The 18,724-nt window shown below is 33.1% G+C and overlaps 1 long non-coding RNA gene across 1 annotated transcript in view; it reads left to right on the top strand.

Annotated features, from left to right (window-relative positions):
• The window catches only part of LOC307195376, a 197,825-nt gene that overhangs the window by 105,002 nt on the left and 74,099 nt on the right, over positions 1 to 18,724 (top strand). The window lies entirely within an intron of this gene.

The raw sequence follows: 18,724 nt of genomic DNA, 5'->3' as shown, positions 1-18,724 counted from the left end.
TTATCTATTTTATGAATAGCAGCTGGTACCTCTTAATCCTCTACCCCTATCTTCCCCCTTCCCCCTTCCCTCTCGCCTCTGGTAACCACTAGTTTGTTCTCTATATCTGTGAATCTGTTTCTGTTTTGTTATATTCATTCCTTTATGTTTTAGATTCCGCATGTAAGTGATAACATACAGCATTTGTCTTTTTCTGTCTGACTTATTTCACTTAGCATAATACCCTCTGGGTCCATCTACATTGTTGCAAATGGCAGAATTTCATTCTTTTTTTATGGCTGAGTAATATCTCATTGTTTATATACACCACATCTTCTTTATCCATTCATCTGTTCATGGACACTTAGGTTGCTTCTGTGGCTTGGCTGTTGTAAATAATGCTACTGTGAACATTGGGGTACATGTATCTTTTTGAATTAGTGTTTTTGTTTCCTTTGGATAAATACTCAGGAGTGGAATTGCTGGATAGAATGGTAGCTCTATTTTTAATTTTTTGAGGAACCTCCATGCTGTTTTCCACAGTGGCTGCACCAAGTTTCATTCCCACCAATGGTGTTCTAGAGTTTCTTTTTCTCCACATCCTCCCCAACATTTGTTATTTGTGTTCTTTTTGACGATAGCCGTTCTGTCATGTGTGAGGTAATATCTCACTGTGATTTGCATTTCTCTGATGATTAGCAGTATTGAGCATCTTTTCATGAGATACCTGCTGGCCATCTATATGTCTTCTTTGGAAAATGTCTATTCAAGTCTCTTGCCCATTTTTTAATCAGTCTTTTTTTTTCTATATTGAGTTATATGAACTGTTTATATATTTTGGATATTAACCCCTTATCAGTCATATCATTTGCACATATTTTCTCCCATTCTGTAGGTTGTCTTTTTGTTTGTTGATGGTTTCCTTTGCTATGTTTCCTTTTGCTCAAAAGCAAAAGCTTTTGAGTTTAATAAGGACCCATTTGTTTATTTTTGTTTTATTTCCTTTGCTTTAGGAGACAGATCCAAAATAATATTGCTTACAATTTATGTCAAAGAGTGTTCTGCCTATGTTCTCTTCTGGGAGTTTTATGGTTTCCATCTTACATTTAGGTTTTTAATCTATTTTGAGTTTATTTTTATATATGGTGTGAGGAAATGTTCTAATTTCATTCTTTTACAGGTAGCTATCCAGTTTTCCCAGCACCACTTATTGAAGAAACTATCTTTTCTGTATTATATTTTTTGCTTCTTTTGTCGTAGATTAATTGACCATATGTACATAGGTTTATTTCTGTTCTCTCTATTCTGTTCCATTATCTATGTGTCTGGTTTTGTACAAGTACTCTACTGCTTTGATTACTGTAGGTTTGCAGTATAGTCTGAAGTCAGGGTGCATAATATCTCTGGCTTTGTTCTTTTTTCCTCAAGATTGCTTTGGCTATTTGGTGTCTTTTGTGGTTCCATATAAATTTTAGGGTTACTTGTTCTAGTTCTGTGAAAAATGTCATGGATATTTTGGTAGGGATTGCATTAATCTGTAGCTTGCTTTGGGTAGTATGGAAATTTTAACAATATTAATTCTTCCAATCCGTGAACACAGGGTATCATTCCATTTCATTGTATCATCTATTTCTTTCATCTGTGTTTTATAGTTTTCAGAGTATAGGTCTTTTACCTCCTTGGTTAAGATTATTCCTAGGTATTTTATTCTTTTTGATGCAATTTTAAATGCAATTGTTTTCTTACCTTTTCTTTTTGATTGTTCATTATTAGTATAGAAAAGAGCAACAGATTTCTCTGTATTAATTTTTCATCCTGAAAATTATGAATTCATTTATTAGTTCTAATTGATTTTGGTGGAAACTTTAGGGTTTTCTGTATATGGTACTATGTCATCTGCAATAGTGACCGTTTCACTTCCAATTTGGATGCCTCTTATTTCTTTTTCTTTTCTGATTGCTGTGGCTAGGACTTCCAATGCTGTGTTAAGTGGTGAGAGTGGGCATCCCCTCCTTAGTTACCCTATTTCAAAAGGAAAAACTTTCACTATAAGTCTTGGCTTATCAACTCAGTGTCTAGTGATCTTTGAAAAAATATTCATGCAGTCTTGTGCTGTTTTTACGTTTGAGTTTTGGTTGTGGTAAACACAATTTAGGGTAAGTTCCAGCAGGGATTTTAGCTCAGGGGTAGAACATTTGACTGCAAGATAGGTTCCCAGGTTCTAATTTCTTAAAAAAGAAAGCCTGGATATAATAAATATTTCCATAGATGTTCCAATTATCAAGAAACTGGCTCTCAGTTTCAAATACACCCTATTTGCCCTGCTTTTTAATACTATCAATGGACCCTGGAATCCCAGTGGCTTCCCAGTGAATCTTGACAATACTCCAGTGTGATGATTCCCAAGTCTTAGCAGCACTCTAGAGGGCAGGTTTCTACTGGCCTCCTTCAGGTTTGGGGAGGAGTGTGGTGACTCTCACAAGTCTTTTCCTTCCTTGGGTACTGTATCTCAGCCCTAGAAGTAGTAACTGTGCTTTGACATCTGCTACTCTTATTTCTTATAGGTTTATTTTTATCCTTCTTAGTAGTTAATTCCCTTTTACTGTTGAAAACATCTATATTGAATTTTCTTTGCCTACTGACTGGACCCTGACTGGATACATAAGGATGCAAATATTTATAAGTAAGAAATTGTGTCTTTAGTTGTTTGAGATCAACAATTGTCTACCTGTTGCTGTTTTGTAAAATTATTTTCCCTACCCCACCACCCATAAAATCAGATAAATCACTCAGTATTCTTTACCTCAGGGAAGGGATGACCAGAACATAAATGCTAAAAGAAAACAAAAAACAAACTTGGATTTCCTGTCCAAAAACCCTTAATTTATAGTGGACTGCAGAGGATTTGTAATATAGATTAAAATGCTATGGAAATAACACAAGAGCAGAAAGAGTCTCTAATTCCCTACCTATACCAACTCCCCAGACAAGAGAAACCAATCATTTTATTTGAAATTAAAAGTACAGAGAGAAAAGGATGAGAGGAGAAATGTGAATGCATAGCTGTGCCCTGAAACCTTGTCTGTTTTTAAAAGTCTGTGTTGCCTTTCTATCTGAAAGAAATCTTGACTGATTGGAAAAAATCTTGGATTTAATATTACCTCATTCATATCTTCGGTAAATTTTTTTCTGCATTGAACCTGTATGCATAGAATATAAGACTACCTAATACATTATCTTTTATATACATGATATTTCTTTTTTGAGGTTTTTAAAATTTTTTCAATAGACTAAATCTAGATAGTGTTGATTAAATTAGATAAAATTTACCTGTAATAAGATGGCATATTAATTTGTAGATTCTGTTATTTTTTTATATTTGAAAATTTTCTTCTATTATACTTTAAAGATTGTCGGTGTATATTTAATCAGCCCTCTATTTATAAAACACTAACAACCTCTCTGATCAATCTCTGTTGTCTGACTTCAAAAACTATCTTCTCTAATTGGTTCTTTGTTCTGCATTTCTTGTCATAACTTGGAGATTTTTTCCAATTAACTGATTCAGTTTTCTACCATGTCATTTGGTTTTATCTATTAATTTTACATAGTGGTCTTTTTGAAGTCAAACTGATTTTTCAGTGATATATTTTTGCTTTTTCATTCTAATCAATTTTACTTTCATTTGAGTTTGTATTTCTTATTTCATCATCTTTCCATTTTGCTGAGAGTTAGAAGAATTTATCAAAGGGAAGAAATATTCTCTTTACTGAATATATCCCTTCTAGAAATGATCCTTTCTTTAGCATGCCATGTTATTTACCACTTTATTCCCTTTTTTTCCACTCTGTAAATATGTAAATGTTTTGAAGATTCTCCCATTCTATATATTTTCTTCTGATTCATGTTTGACATGAGTAAATAAGTCTAGATTTTCTCTTGGCCTAAATTTATTTAGTTGAGGGATAGTCCTTCTTTATCTTAATAGTCTTTGTGACTTCTTCCTAAAAATCCGTTGATATTCACAATTAAATATTATGAATTACAGATATAATTTCTTCAAATTTGCCATCAAATATTTTGATCACTTAGACAAAGTATATGTTGAGTTTCTTGTATATGCCAGACCCTGTACACTGGGAAGGTATATGTGAACAAGATAGAAAGGCCAGTACCCTCGTACAATTTATGATCTAAGTGATGGAGTATGAAACTATCCAGGAGACTCTGAAGTTCTTAAAGAGAGTGAATGATGTCTTGTTTTACAGAGAGAATACCAAGCTCAGTTTCACTCAGAGGTTAAGCTCAAGTTTGGATATAGCTTTTGCTCCTACCTGGGTTTAATCTTTTATAAAAATAGCTGTTAACTTAGCTGCAGAGAATTTTCTCCCACCACTACTTCTCATCATGTGTGACATTTGAATGAATAAAACTACTCTTTTAACAAAAGATTGAGGTTTTGGATTCAGGTATCTTCTAGAGTAAACTCCTTGTAAATTGCCAAATCCCTAGAATGAGGCAACACATTGTCATTAACATCCTTTAAAATATTAATGTGGGTTTAAAAACCATAATGTAGTAGTGCGTGTATTTATTAGAATTATGAGTGAGATCTTTTTGGAATGCGTCTCTTAATCACACTATAATGTAGACTAGTACATTCAGAAAATGTGCATAGTTTGAATATTCTCATGTAAATGTAACATCTAATTTCTCTGACAGAGATCCCACTATTGCTTGCTTAAATATTATTTAACCTTTGTTTAGCACAAATTGTATGATATTTTATGCTTCCAGTAATGTATTTCTAATAAAGTGTTTTTTTTAATAATAAGGTTAGTAAATGCTTAAAATAGAAAGTGTTTAACTAGAAAATATAGAAAAGAAAAATTATTCACCAACAAGAGGAAAACTCTATTAGCTTTGGTATGTTTCTTGCCAGACTCCCTCATTTCACATATTCAATGTTATATTTTTCTTTTAATTACTAAACATGATGACATAAGAATGTTTCAAAGTTATTGCAAATTCTTAAGAAGTATGTTGCTTCATCTCAAAACTTTACCTTTATCCTTTTTACTACTGTTAGACATTTGGCTTATTTTTTTTAATCTATTGTAAATAAAACTGCAATGTATATTGTAGAGTATAAAACTTTTGTTAATATATAATTTTCAAAACGTTAAAAATGATTATTATGGAAATATAAAATACATGGCAAATATTTTATTAAGCTTGCTGATTAATGAGGAAACCAGTAAGATATTAAAACCACTATGAAGGAGAATTTGAACACCAGAAGTAGATAAAAGCAATCAGGAATGCCGAACTTAACATGTTAATAAATGCAACTTTGGTTAGCATTCTATGAGGCAATAAAATATAATGCTTGGGATTATGTCTCTGAAGACAGGAAGTCAATTTTCTCTAGTGTGGATGATATCTATTTGCATTGCTGTGGACAAAAATAATTGGTATGACAACCATTATTCAAGAATACTCGTACACTTACAAAGTGGTAAAATAGACTAGTCATTAGAAAGACAGTCAAAGGTGCACACCCTTATATCCTAATAATTCCTAAGGTGTACATCTTCTTTTTTTTTTTTTTTTTTTTTTTGCAGTACGCGGGCCTCTCACTGTTGTGAGCCTCTCCCGTTGCGGAGCACAGGCTCCGGATGCACAGGCTCAGCGGCCATGGCTCACGAGCCCAGCCGCTCCACGGCATATGGGATCTTCCCGGACCGGGGCACGAACCCGTGTCCCCTGCATCGGCAGGTGGACTCTCAACCACTGTGCCACAAGGGAAGCCCCAAGGTGTACATCTTAATAAATATCATTATATTATCAGCTCCCTGTGAACGTTATACCTACTAAAAACATGCAGTAGTCTCTTTTGCCCATTGCCAGATCTTAGAAAATATTTCCTGACACTTTTATTTTTTTGTGAACTCTGACGAGTGTCTCTCCATTTCCCCCACCCCTAGCCACCATCATTCTACTTTCTATAAGTTTGACTTTTTGTTTTCATCGTATTTGTCTTTCTCTGTCAGACTTACTTTTTTTTTTTTTTTTTTTTTTTTTCGCGGTACGCGGGCCTCTCACTGTTGTGGCCTCTCCCGTTGCGGAGCACAGGCTCCGGACGCGCAGGCTCAGCGGCCATGGCTCATGGGCCTAGCCGTTCCGCGGCATGTGGGTTCTTCCCAGACCGGGGCACGAACCAGTGTCCCCTGCATCGGCAGGCGGACTCTCAACCACTGGGCCACCAGGGAAGCCCTAGACTTACTATACTTAGCATAATGTTCTAAAGGTCCATCCATGTTATCACAAATGGCAGGATTTCCTTCTTTTTTTATAGCCAAATGATACTCCATTGTGTGTGTGTTTGTGTATACATATCTCATATTTTCTTTATCCATTCATCTGCTGGTAGATTGTTAACATGTCTCAACTGTTATGAATAATGCTTCATTGAACATGGTGGTGCAGGTATCTTTGAGAGAGTGATTTTGTTTCCTTCAGATATATACCTAGAAGTGGAATGGCTGGAGCATATGGTAGTTCTATTTTAAATTTTGTGAGCAACCTCCACACTGTTTTCTACAATGATTGTATCAATTTACATTTTCACCAACAGTGCACTAAGGTTCCCTTTCCTCCACATTGTCAACGAAACTTGTTATATCTTGTCTGTTTGATAGTAGCCATTCTAACAGTGTGAGGTGACACCTTGTGCTTCTAATTTCAGTTTTTCTGATGATTAGTGATGTTGGGCAACTTTTCATGTACCTGTTGGCCATTTGTATGTCTTCTTTGGAAAAATGTGTATTCAGGTACTTTGCCCATTTTTTTAATCAGATTGTGTTGTTGCTATTGAGTTATATGAGTTCTTTATATATTTTGCATATTAACCTCATATATGGTTTGCAAATATTTTCTTACATTCTATAGGTTGTCTTCATTCTATTGGTTGTTTCTTTTGCTATGCAGAAGCTCTTTAGTTTGATATAATTTGGCTTGTTTATTTTTGCTTTTGTTGCCTGCACTTTTGATATCAGATCCAAAAATCATTGCTAAGACAAATGTCAAGGAACTTTTTCCCTACATTTTATTTTAGAAGTTTTATAGTTTGGGGTCTTACGCTTAAGTGTTTAATACATTTCAAGTTAGTTTTTATGAATGGTGTAAGACAGAGGTCCAATTTCATTCTTTTGCATGTAGCTATCCAGTTTTCCCAATATTATATATTAAAGAGACTATCCTTTCTCCATTGAGTGTTCTTGATTCCCTTGTCAAATATTAGTTGACCATAGATGAATCTGTTTATTTCTAGGCCCCCTCTTCTATTCCATTGGTCTATGTGTCTGTTTTTAATACCAAAACTATACAGTTTTAATAATGATGGTTTTGTAGTATAATTTGAAATCAGGAGGTGTGATGCCTCCAGCTCTGTTCTTAATTTTTCTTTGGCTATTCAGGGTCCATACAAATTTTAGGATTATTGTTTCTATTTCTGTGAAAAATGCCATTAGGATTTTGATAGAAATTGCATTGAATCTATAGATGGCTTTGGGAATTACAGACATTTTAACAGTGTTATTTCTTCTGATTCATGATCATGCAATATCTTTGCATTTATTTGTGTCTTTTTCAATTTCTTTCATCAATGCCTTATATTTTTCAGTGTACAGTTAATTTCACCTCCTTGGTTAAATTTATTCCTAAGTATATTATTGTCTTTGATGCTATTGTGAATGGTATAGTTTTCTTTATTTCTTTTACAGATAGTTCATTGTTGGTACACAAAAACACAACAGATTTTTATATATTGATTTAGTATTTTGCAACTTTACTGAATTCGTTAATTAGTTCTAAACATTTTTTGGTGACATATTTAAGGTTTTCTATATATAAGTTCATATAATTCATAAACAGAGACAATATTACTTTTCCTTTCTGATTTGGATGACTTTAATCTCTTTTTCTTCCTGATTGCTCTGGTTAAGACTCAGGTACTATGGTGAATAGGAGTAGTAAGAGTTGGCATCCTTACCTTGTTCCTGGTTTTCGAGAAAAAGCTTTCAGCTTTTCACCATTGAGTATGATGTTAACTGTGTGTTTGTCATATATAGCCTTTATTATATTGCAGTCTTGCTTTTCTGTATTGAATTTGTTGAGAGCTTTTATCATGAAAAAGATGTTTTAACTTTTTTGTTAAACACTTTTTCTGCATCTATTGAGAGGGTCATATGGTTTTCATACTTCATTTTATTAATGTAGTGATCTTGACATTTTTGGCAATTCAAATTAATTTCAGTAATGGATTTGGAGAATTATTAGAAATAAAATTGCCAAGTTCAATAGTATAAATTATTATTACACCAAATGAAATAAATTAACGGATTGCAAAATTTTCAGGAAGACTTTAACAATATAACTTTTACCAATATCACTTGAGACTGTCTCTTTCTAACCATATTAACTGGAATTAAATATTACAATATTAAAATGTTTCCAAAAATTATTAATTTTCTAGGCCAATAAAGGTTTTTTAGTAATTTTTTTTTCTGAAGCTGAACATTAAGAAAATATTTAGAAGTCTTTTGTGTTTTTTCAAGTATAAATATTCTCTTCTTGCTCTTTGCTATTTTTTTCCAGTTCAGCCTATATCAGTGTCTTTATCGACTGATATTGTTAATTTGCAGATTAAAAATATCAATCCATTTTTGTACTTGTAGCAAATTTTTTCACCTAAATTTGTTTAGCTTTTTTAATTTTAAGCTTGTTGTTGTTCTGTGGTTTTTGTTTCAACAGAAACTTTTATAGTTTTATAGTGATGAATCTGTCAGTATTTTACTTTGAGATTGATTCTGCTTTTATACAAAAAAATTTCTAAATTCACAGAGATATTCTAATTTTAACTCTATTTTACCTGGCATTTTGTGTGTGCTTACGCACGTGTGTATGTTTTGGGCTGATGACCTAGATATCTATTTCCCGCTCAAATTATTGACTCACTTGGTCAATAATTATTCTCTTACTCTCATGTTAAAATTTTACATGAAATAATGTTTGTTTCCAAACTATACTATTTACTATTATTATGGCCACATCATATTATTAGTACATTTCTAAGGAGAAGTTGTTTTCATTACTTTCTGTTACATAACATTGCTCAGCACAGTTAAAAAATAAAAGGTAAATTTCTTTCCTACTCAAGGATGCTTACTGATATTCTTTCTAACACACAGAGTCATTTCTGTTTAGTTACACTTATGCTAAAACCAAATCAGAGCAAAGTGGCACCTGAAAAATCATTCTGGAATGTATCAGTTGGCTTTCCTTTACCATAGCTCTATAAATCCATAGACAGAAATAGAGTCACAAGGCCCCTGCATATTTTGTTTTTCTTCCTTCGCCATCCCAAGCTGAGATAGGTAAAAATAGAGAAAGAGATGTCAAGGGGCATAGTTGAAAAAGAAATAAAATATACATTTTCTACATTATATATGTATTATACAATATATTTATACATTTATATAAATATATATTTAGAAATGTATACATATATCTGTTCATGTTACTATATCATATATTTATTTATGTATAATTATATAAAAGTTATATTGCATTGTATATATTATTCCATATATATGGGATACTATATATATGTGTGTGTGTGTGTGTGTATATATATATATATATATATTGCATCTCTACCATCCTCTTTTCCTCCTTTCTCTTATTGTTAGTTAATTAGTACGTTATGTGAGTGTACTTAGGTGAAAAATGCATAAAATACAATCCAATCTCACAGCAAAAGCTGCTGTTTGCTTCAAAGAGACAACATAGGAAAAATGTAGAGGAAAATGTTACTTCTTCTTCTATTTCCATCAGATATAATGAATGTTATAACCTACGAATCCAGAAAGAGAAATCTGGGGTGAGTGATACCACACCAAATGTATGACAATTTTCAAGCACTATACGAAAGTGTATTTTTTCCCTGAATTGTGAGATTTTGATATACTCATTTATATTTTAAATCAATCTCTATCATCCTACCTTGCAGCAGTATTCTGGCCATCTGATCACCTCTCATCTTTTGACATTTCCCTGGTTGTAAGGGTTTGGCATCTTTCATGTTCTTTGGCACCATGTACAGTATTTTAACTGTGGTTTCAGTTGTGCCATAGATAGAAGGCTCAACACCCCTAGCTTCATAACATAATGTCCCTGAGTACCCTGGGGTGTATTTCTTTACTCGAATATTGTTTCCTTGATTGTTTTAACAGAGTTGATGCGTTTTCCTAGGGTTCATCTATCACAAAACAATTTACAATGCCTCACAAAACCCCACTACCTTGGAAAGAATGTATTTATGTTTTCTTTGGCTCAGAGTGAATGACTCAGGTAGTACCATGTCCCTGAGGCCTTGTTCTTTTAGGTTCTTTCTGTTTAAAGAAAATACATTTAGGTCAAACACTGAAACAGGAACTACATTTAGATAGCAGTGAGAATTGGTGAAAAATTGCTTGGCAAGCAAACTTTCTTAGCAAAGTTCTCTTGCTGAACTTAAGAGCCTTAAAGCTTAAAGAGCCTGTAGCCTTATATTATTTAAAATTGCAGATAATTTAAAATTAGTATTAAAGCAAATAAAGCCTTTACTTAATGAAATAGAAAGATATTGTTTGATTTTCTATCTGTGTCGATGATACTTGTCCTCCAAGACTAAAATGAAAAACATTGTTTCATTCCTGCCACGATTTTAAATGGGCTGAGCATGTGTTCATACTGTGTCTGTAGCATAAGAATACGTTAATACGCAGAACTTGAGAGAATGTTTCTTTGCCAGTATAATTTTGTAAGCACAGAATCATAATGGTATAATAATATAGAATAGTGAGGTTTTGCAAGGCACTCTAAATTGTTTTATGATAAATTGAAGCTAAGTTGGAAACATATTCCCTAGTTTTCCATTTCTTGTATGTTTCTGGGTTAGGTTTGGTCACAAGAGGGATTTGTGCCAGATTTAGAAGGTGGAAGTAAAGCAGTAGACAGTTTCCCCAGTGATCAGCACAGAGCTATAGGCATTATTGCAGTCCATACAATATGTTGGGGATCTCCTGGCTCACAGGGCAGATACCTATAAGTCCTTCTACTTTGCAGTTTGGGGTCCTGGCTTACGCATTTAAAAGAATATTTACTCAGGGCTTCCCTGGTGGCGCAGTGGTTGAGAGTCCACCTGCCAATGCAGGGGATACGGGTTCGTGCCCCGGTCCGGGAAGATCCCACATTCCGCGGAGAGGCTAAGCCCATGAGTCATGGCCGCTGAGCCTGCGCGTCCGGAGCCTGCGCGTCCGGAGCCTGTGCTCCACGACGGGAGAGGCCACAACAGTGAGAGGCCCGCGTACCGCAAAAAAAAAAAAAAAAGAGAGAGAGAAAATATAGGCAAACAAGAAAGACCTAGAATAATAGATTGGGGAAAATTAAGAATAGGAAACCTTATTAGGAAGGTCATTTAATGTTGAACTTATTTATATTCTTATCTTTTGTCTCTTATTGTATCTTACCTGTATCTTATGTTTTGAAAAAAATTAAAAATATTTAAATTTCTAATATTTTCACAAAAAATCCCCATTAGTTTACTAATCTTTTGGAAAAAAATAAAGTAATGTCATGAAAAATTTTTATTTAATATTATATATTCTTTAAAACCAATTTAGACATAATGACCACGGATGCAATGAACACTGTGCAATTTAAAATTTACATATTCAGGCTTAACATAATAAAACAAATTTCTCAAAAAAGCTTTCTATTGTATTTCACAAATGTTATTAACATATTTGGCCTCATTTGAACCTAAAAATAAGCCAGGGAAGTGTGCCAAATGAAAGCTCTGACAAGGTTTATTATCCGTATTGTCTCAAATTCAGCAAATCAAATTTCACATATTTCATTTAATAAGGTACAAATGTATATATTAGTAAACACTGAATGAGAAAACAACTACACAAATATCCTGAAGGCAAATAATAAAGTTAATAATGAGACATTGACCAAGACTTGACTCTAAAATTAATTTTTATGTATATAAACAGTGAGATAAAACTTAGTAGAACCTCCACATATGCATTAATTTAAAGTTTTATGACATTTTTAAAACTTATTCAGGTTTTATGTTGATGCTTTCTTTTTGTGGTTTTCTAAGCAATTTCCTTCTCATCATTTTCTTGACATTTCAGTTATTTTTACAAAAAAGTTTTTTTTTTTTGTCAAATAAAACCTATTTTTCCTTCCAAAGGGAAAAAAAGTTCTGTAATTTAAGGCAATTTGAAATAATGAACAGGTATAGAATGTATCTTTTCTACTTTTTACAAATAAATCCAATATGATCCTCTCTCACATACTGACCTTAGGGAAATCCCCCATCTTATTTTTTCCTTTTCAACTAAGGGGGAAAAAAGCATTGGTACATCCTCAGTGCCAAGATTACATGAAAAACAATGACTACAATATTCATATCTGTCTTTCCAATTTGTTCCTAATATTATCTATGATCTTATTTTATTTCTTGTAATTTGACTTATTTAAAGGTGTATACTTTGCAAAGCATCATTGCTTATTGTGTTCTTTGAAATGCTTAAATGGAATGTAATTTTAAATTCTGAAATAAGGATTTAAGGATTCTTAGCTTTCTTAAGCAAATCTCCACTGTCTTATAAGAAGACTCATTGAATATGCTAATTGTTTAAATCCTCCTTAATGCAATGTTAATAAATGTAGGTTTAGTTTTAAAACGTTATTTATAACCACATTAAAATAGACATTCACATTTTAGAATTCTGGGAGATATATTCAATTTAACTCAACAAATAATAAGCATCAGTGGTGTACCTGGCACTGTGCTAGTGACCAAATATACAGAGAAACTTTTATCATGATAAATCATCAGTCCTCTCTACTAAAACAGAACTTCATCCTGAGCTATTATTTTGATGTCTAGGAGTTAAATATACAAAATTGTTAATCTTATCTTGATAGATACTGGTAGTCAACTCAATAACTCTCTATATTACCTAAAAGAGCCCTAGAACTGTCCATCCCATTGGCGACATGTACTCTAGTAGATGCCCGGAGTAGCACCTGGATGACACTGGTCCACAGGGCAAGTTTCTTAACACTTTTGTGCTTAGGGTCCATCATCTAGTTAATGAGGGGATTATTCCAGATGAACATTCCATGAACAATATTTTACATTGGGTCTCTCTCTCCGCTACTAGAAGACTGAGTAGTTTCCTTAGCACGAAGCAAGCTGATTCTTGCACTGATTCATAAGGAACAAAAGGCATGGGTTCAATAATATTAAGCAATCTCGGTCAATTGAATGCTGCTCAGTAAATTTTAACTTTAGGAAATGGTTGTGAGTGAAAACTTGAATTGTATTTCATGAGTAAATGTATAGACGAGCCCATAAAAGACGACATACCATGTCTCATATTATTCCCTGAAATGTTCATTTCCTTTATTAATTTGATATGTTACCATTTAGATTTCATTATAGGCAACTGATAATTGTTCAAGTTTTACATAGGATGATGCTTTCAACTAGAACAGTCTTTTATAAATTTATCATATAAAGTGAAATGAAAATACGTTGAAGGATGAAGTTTGTTAAGAAAAGTTTTAAAATTCATTCCATAGTTTCTTTTAGCATATTTTAATTCTTTTCCCACTTTTTGCTTAATCCTCTCATTGAAGTAGTACAGAAAACTGTAGCTGTCAGATAAGTAAGCTTTAAGGAGTGTTGCCATATTTTTTAACAAAACAAAAATTGAAGGCTTTTTTTTTCCTAAATAAACTTGCAATCTTTGGAGAGATTTTATCTCATTTCTGCATGTTAAATTTACATCTTCACAGAATTCTGCCAGTAAAGAATTATGTTGTGCACTTTTACACATTTCACAGATACATAAGGATTTAAATAAATTGTTAACCTATGGCTCTCATGTTCTGCCTTTTACTCTCAAAATAGATAAATTAATCCATGTTATTGCTCCTTGATAATCACTTCTTTAAAATTGTCCCTTATATTCATTGGACAACATACATTTTAAGGTATATGTGAGACTTTTCCCAAAGTGTAAGAGAGGATGCTCAACTTTTACACTGAAAGAAAAAGTTAATTGAAACATTGTACATGCTGTCACGGATATGTAATCTAATGGATTAAAGGATACCAAATTTTATTGTTTTGAATTCACAAGCTACTTTTCAGATTTTTTAAAACAAGATAGAAGAAATATATTTGATCTTTCTTTTCTTTTAATATTTGAACCCATATTTTGAGTAAAATTGCTGTATCACTCAATGATCATTAGTGGGCAGATTTTCTCTTTTTTACTTATTTCAAACATATATATATATATATATATATATATATATATGCATGTTACTCTGAAAATATACACACTGTTACATTTTATCATAAATCAAATGCATATTACATTTATTATATTTTTGTTTCAGAAATTATTTCAGAAAAAATAAAGCTTTAGCAACAGAAATATTTTAGTAATAGCATTTTGTAACAAAATAATAGAGTACTAATACTTTCAAAATTTCCCGTCTTCTTTGGTATAAAGCATGAAAGAGCCATCTACCAGGCAGGAGAAGAGGATTCTTGTTAGGGAATCACTAGATGATCGCCTTGGGAACACTTCTTTTTTTTTAAGTTGAGATGTAATTAACATATAATATTGTACTAGTTTTAGGTGTACAAGATAATTATTTGATAAATGTATGTATTGCAAAACGATTACCACAATAAGTTTAGTTAACATCCATCACTACAATCAGTTATAATTTTTATTCTTGTGATGAGAACTTTTAAGACATACTCTCTTAGCATCTTTGAAATATACAATATAGTATTGTTAACTATAGTCAGGAGGCTGTGTATTACATCCCCAGGACTTATTTATCTTATAACTGGAAGTTTATACTTTTTGACTACATTCATCCATTTCACCCAATTTTCCCAATATCTTAACTTCAAAATCCAGTTTCTTCATCTAACCTGCTACACAAAAAGAGTTCTGCACAAACTTGTAAATTTAAAGACTAGGTTACTGAAACCCCTCCCAATTCATTATCAGAATTCATGCAAATGAGCAATCATCAGGCTTTTAAAAAAGTTTAGAAGTAAAGTTATTGTATATTGTGGCCATTGTTGGATCCAGGTTTATTATGACCCAAATCTTACACAATTTGCAGTCCCACTTTAAGGAAAATAACTCAAATCAGGCACAGGGCATCTTAGAAGTAGCCCATGCAAGTGAGAGTCTCCACAACTTAAACTTCATTAGATTCTTGAAAAATTGATGAAAAAATGAAGGTAGATTAGAAGGAATTTGCTACATAAGGATAGATGTGCAATGAAAAAGAGGAAAATAAGTGCCGGAACCCTGTGATTGAAGGCAGTATGGTATGTTCAAGGAGCTGAAAACAAAACAAAACTGTGTGGCTATAATAGGGGATGTTCGGGAGAATGTGGGCATTAAATTTGATAAGTTTTACAAACTTGCTCTATAAGCTAGCAAAGGGTATACAGATATTGAAAATAATTGTATATTTAGCATTGCCTAGACATTGAGCAAGGGAAAGCATGATTAGGGAAGACGCCAGTGGGGTAGAGATGGTCAGGAAACGTAGGGCTCCACAGGCCGTTTTAAGGTATTCTTTCTTCACATTACAGCAAATATAACTTTTAGAAAGTTTCAAATTGGGTATGTAGGGGTGAGGACAGAGCAAATGAGTACAAGCAGATTTGATTTCATCAAGCCTAAAGTGGCTGTCTAGAGAAGGATTTAGAGAAGAGTAAGAGAAGCTGTTGCTGCCAAAACACACAGGAATAGCGGTGGTTTAGACTGGGTGGCTACTGGGTGGTAAATATGGGGGAAGTGGACTGATTTGAGAGATATTTAGAAAGGAATATCTATAGGGAAATACAAGAGGTCAATGTCTATGATGACTTGGATTTTCAATTTATGTAACTAGACAAGTGGCAGAATATGGAAGAAATGCAGATAGAAGGAAAATTCAGTCTTGCTTCGTTAGTAGTAGGTAGTTTTCAGTGATTCCAAGAGGTAAGACAAAATACATCCAATCAGTAGCCTCTAGCTATTTAAATAAAATGAAAAAAATCAGTCTCACCACATTTCAAGTACTCAATAGCCACATGTAGCTAGTGACTACTCTTTTGGTCTATACAGATATAAAACAATCCCATGATAGTGGAACATTCTGTGGAGCTGGACTGATCTAGATTAAACTTCAGTTTGTGATTTGTCTATAGAGAGATGTACATAAAAATATTAGATGAAGAGTCGCAGGCTAGGCTGAGACTTGCAGAATGTCATCATTCAATAGAAGTAAAATAGTTATGAAGGCCAAGAAAAGTTTGCATCATAAATCCAAGAAGAGAAAACTTCAAAATATAGAGAGCTCTGGACAGGTTTGAGTGCTTCTGAGAAGCTAAGTAAGATGAGGCAGTCAAAATATCCACTGGGTTTAGTGATACTTCCCATTTCCAGAAGCATGTTATGGTATAAGCTAGAAAGGAGTGGCTTAAAGAACTAATGGGAGATTGGAGAATGAACATAACATTATGGATTCCTGGTTTTGAAAGGAAGGAGAGAAATTGCAGTAGCTTCGAGACCATGAAAGGTCAAGTGGAAGATCTATCTATCTATCTATTATCTATGTTATTTTAAAAAATTTTAGAAAGAGCAAAATGAATTTAACTTGAAGAAGAGTTATCCTGTTGAAAGGGACGGGAGATAAATATACAAGAGGGAGAACAAATAATCTACAGTGTAAAGTCCGTAAGAAAGAGAAGAGATTTAAGACGGAGCAAAAAAATGGAAAGATTATCCTGAGATAGATTCATACAATTTACCAGAGTTCCTGTGATTTTAACACCATTTGAGTCATCTTCAAATACATTTTTTTAATGAAGCATTCCGAACATCCGTTTATAAACACACACAGAATATATTTTATTTACAGGTGTTTCTGTTTCCATGCTTGCCCGTTGTTTACATTTGTTCTTCCGTAACAACTTCAGAGAAATGAGGCAATGAAGTTCAGTTAATCCCTGTAAGACTCCTCTGTATTTCTCCCACACGGCAGTTACTTACCAAATGTTCACTCTTTTCCCTCTCTGAGGGAATGGAACATTGTTAATGAGTTAGATTTTATAACTATAACAGATTTATGTTTTAGGCAATTTCTTCCTCAGTTAAGTGGAGAAAGTTTCTAAGCCAAAGAAAGACTGGAGTTAGGGAGGATAGTAGAAGCGACTGCAATAAACCAGAAGAGAAATGGTAACAGCCAGTGTCATCTGGGATGAGAATGAGAAGTGTCAAGACCATGAACAATAACAAAACCAGACTGGGATACAGAATTACTCAGAACAGAAAGAATTTCAGTAGCTTCCTAACTGTGTTGTCTTTTTAATATCTTGGTCTAAGATTTAATATTAGTAACAGGATTACAGTATATATTAGTTCTGTCTAGTGTTTGTATACATAGATGTATTATAGATACATAGTATATATCTACATATTGAATAAATATGGATTATTTATCTGCCTATTTGTATCTATATGCATATGTATATAGTAAAGTTTAAATTGACTCAAAATTTACCAAATTCTCATTTTTTGAGGATTCAGTCTTTTTAATTTATTTGCCTTTATAGTGTTTCAGTTTTTTCAGATATATTCAAAGATTGACCGGGTAGACAGATTTCAACTAATAAGTACAAAGCATTTTAGAAACTTAGAGTGGTTAGCCCAGCTAAGTAGTGGTTTTTATAAATGAAGCATTATGTTTGGGTTTGTTATGTTTTAGAACACATTAAGATACAAATTATAGACAATAGTAGAAAATCAAGAATATTTAAAAACGATGAGAATTTAATCATCTAAAATGTATACAGAGGTCTCAGCATATTGTGTTTTCCTAAAGTAGAAACCTATGTCTTCCCTGGATTTCCATGCTCCTCTAAGGCTTGGTAGGACTTAAGTTATTTCTTTTATACTATATGCTCCAATAATCATAAAGCTTAGTCGTGATTCTTTGTCCAGCTTTGGATTGACACATATGAGTGTATCCAAATGAATGCATTTTATTAGTAATCAAAATTAGCTCAAAATACCACAAATGGAACCAATCACTTTCACAACAAAATATGTTCTTTCTATCCATTTCTTATCTTGGCTGGTGTGCTCAGAATGTAACCAGTCACCAAGTCCAGAAACTTGAGTAAAATCTTAAATTCCACATTCATCTTTACTCCACTATTTTAGTCAGAGGTTCTGATTCACTTACAATTTCTGTTTTATGATAATCTTGGTCTACTCCACTTCACTTGGCAATATTCCCTTTAATAACAAAGAAAGAGAAATTGTAAGCTTAGTTCAAAGTTTATGTAAAATGTATTTTCACTATTTTAGCTATCTCTGTTTTCAGTCACACATGTTCTAAAAGCACCCACAGCCTCCAGCATGCTTTGAATATCCTGTGTCCAGAAATGGAGTCTATCCTGTGCACTCTCATCTCCTCCATTGCATTAATAGACTAGTTGTAATGCTTTGGGAATTTGGGGGGGAAATAACTCCCAGGGTGGTTCTGAACTGAAAATGTCTCCCAATTGCACGAACTCTGTCAGATAACC

This window comes from Stenella coeruleoalba (assembly GCF_951394435.1).
Source record: "Stenella coeruleoalba genome assembly, chromosome: 12".
Lineage (NCBI taxonomy): Eukaryota > Metazoa > Chordata > Mammalia > Artiodactyla > Delphinidae > Stenella > Stenella coeruleoalba.
Note: the sequence above shows the minus strand (reverse complement) of the source record. Positions and strands in the feature narration are given on the sequence as shown.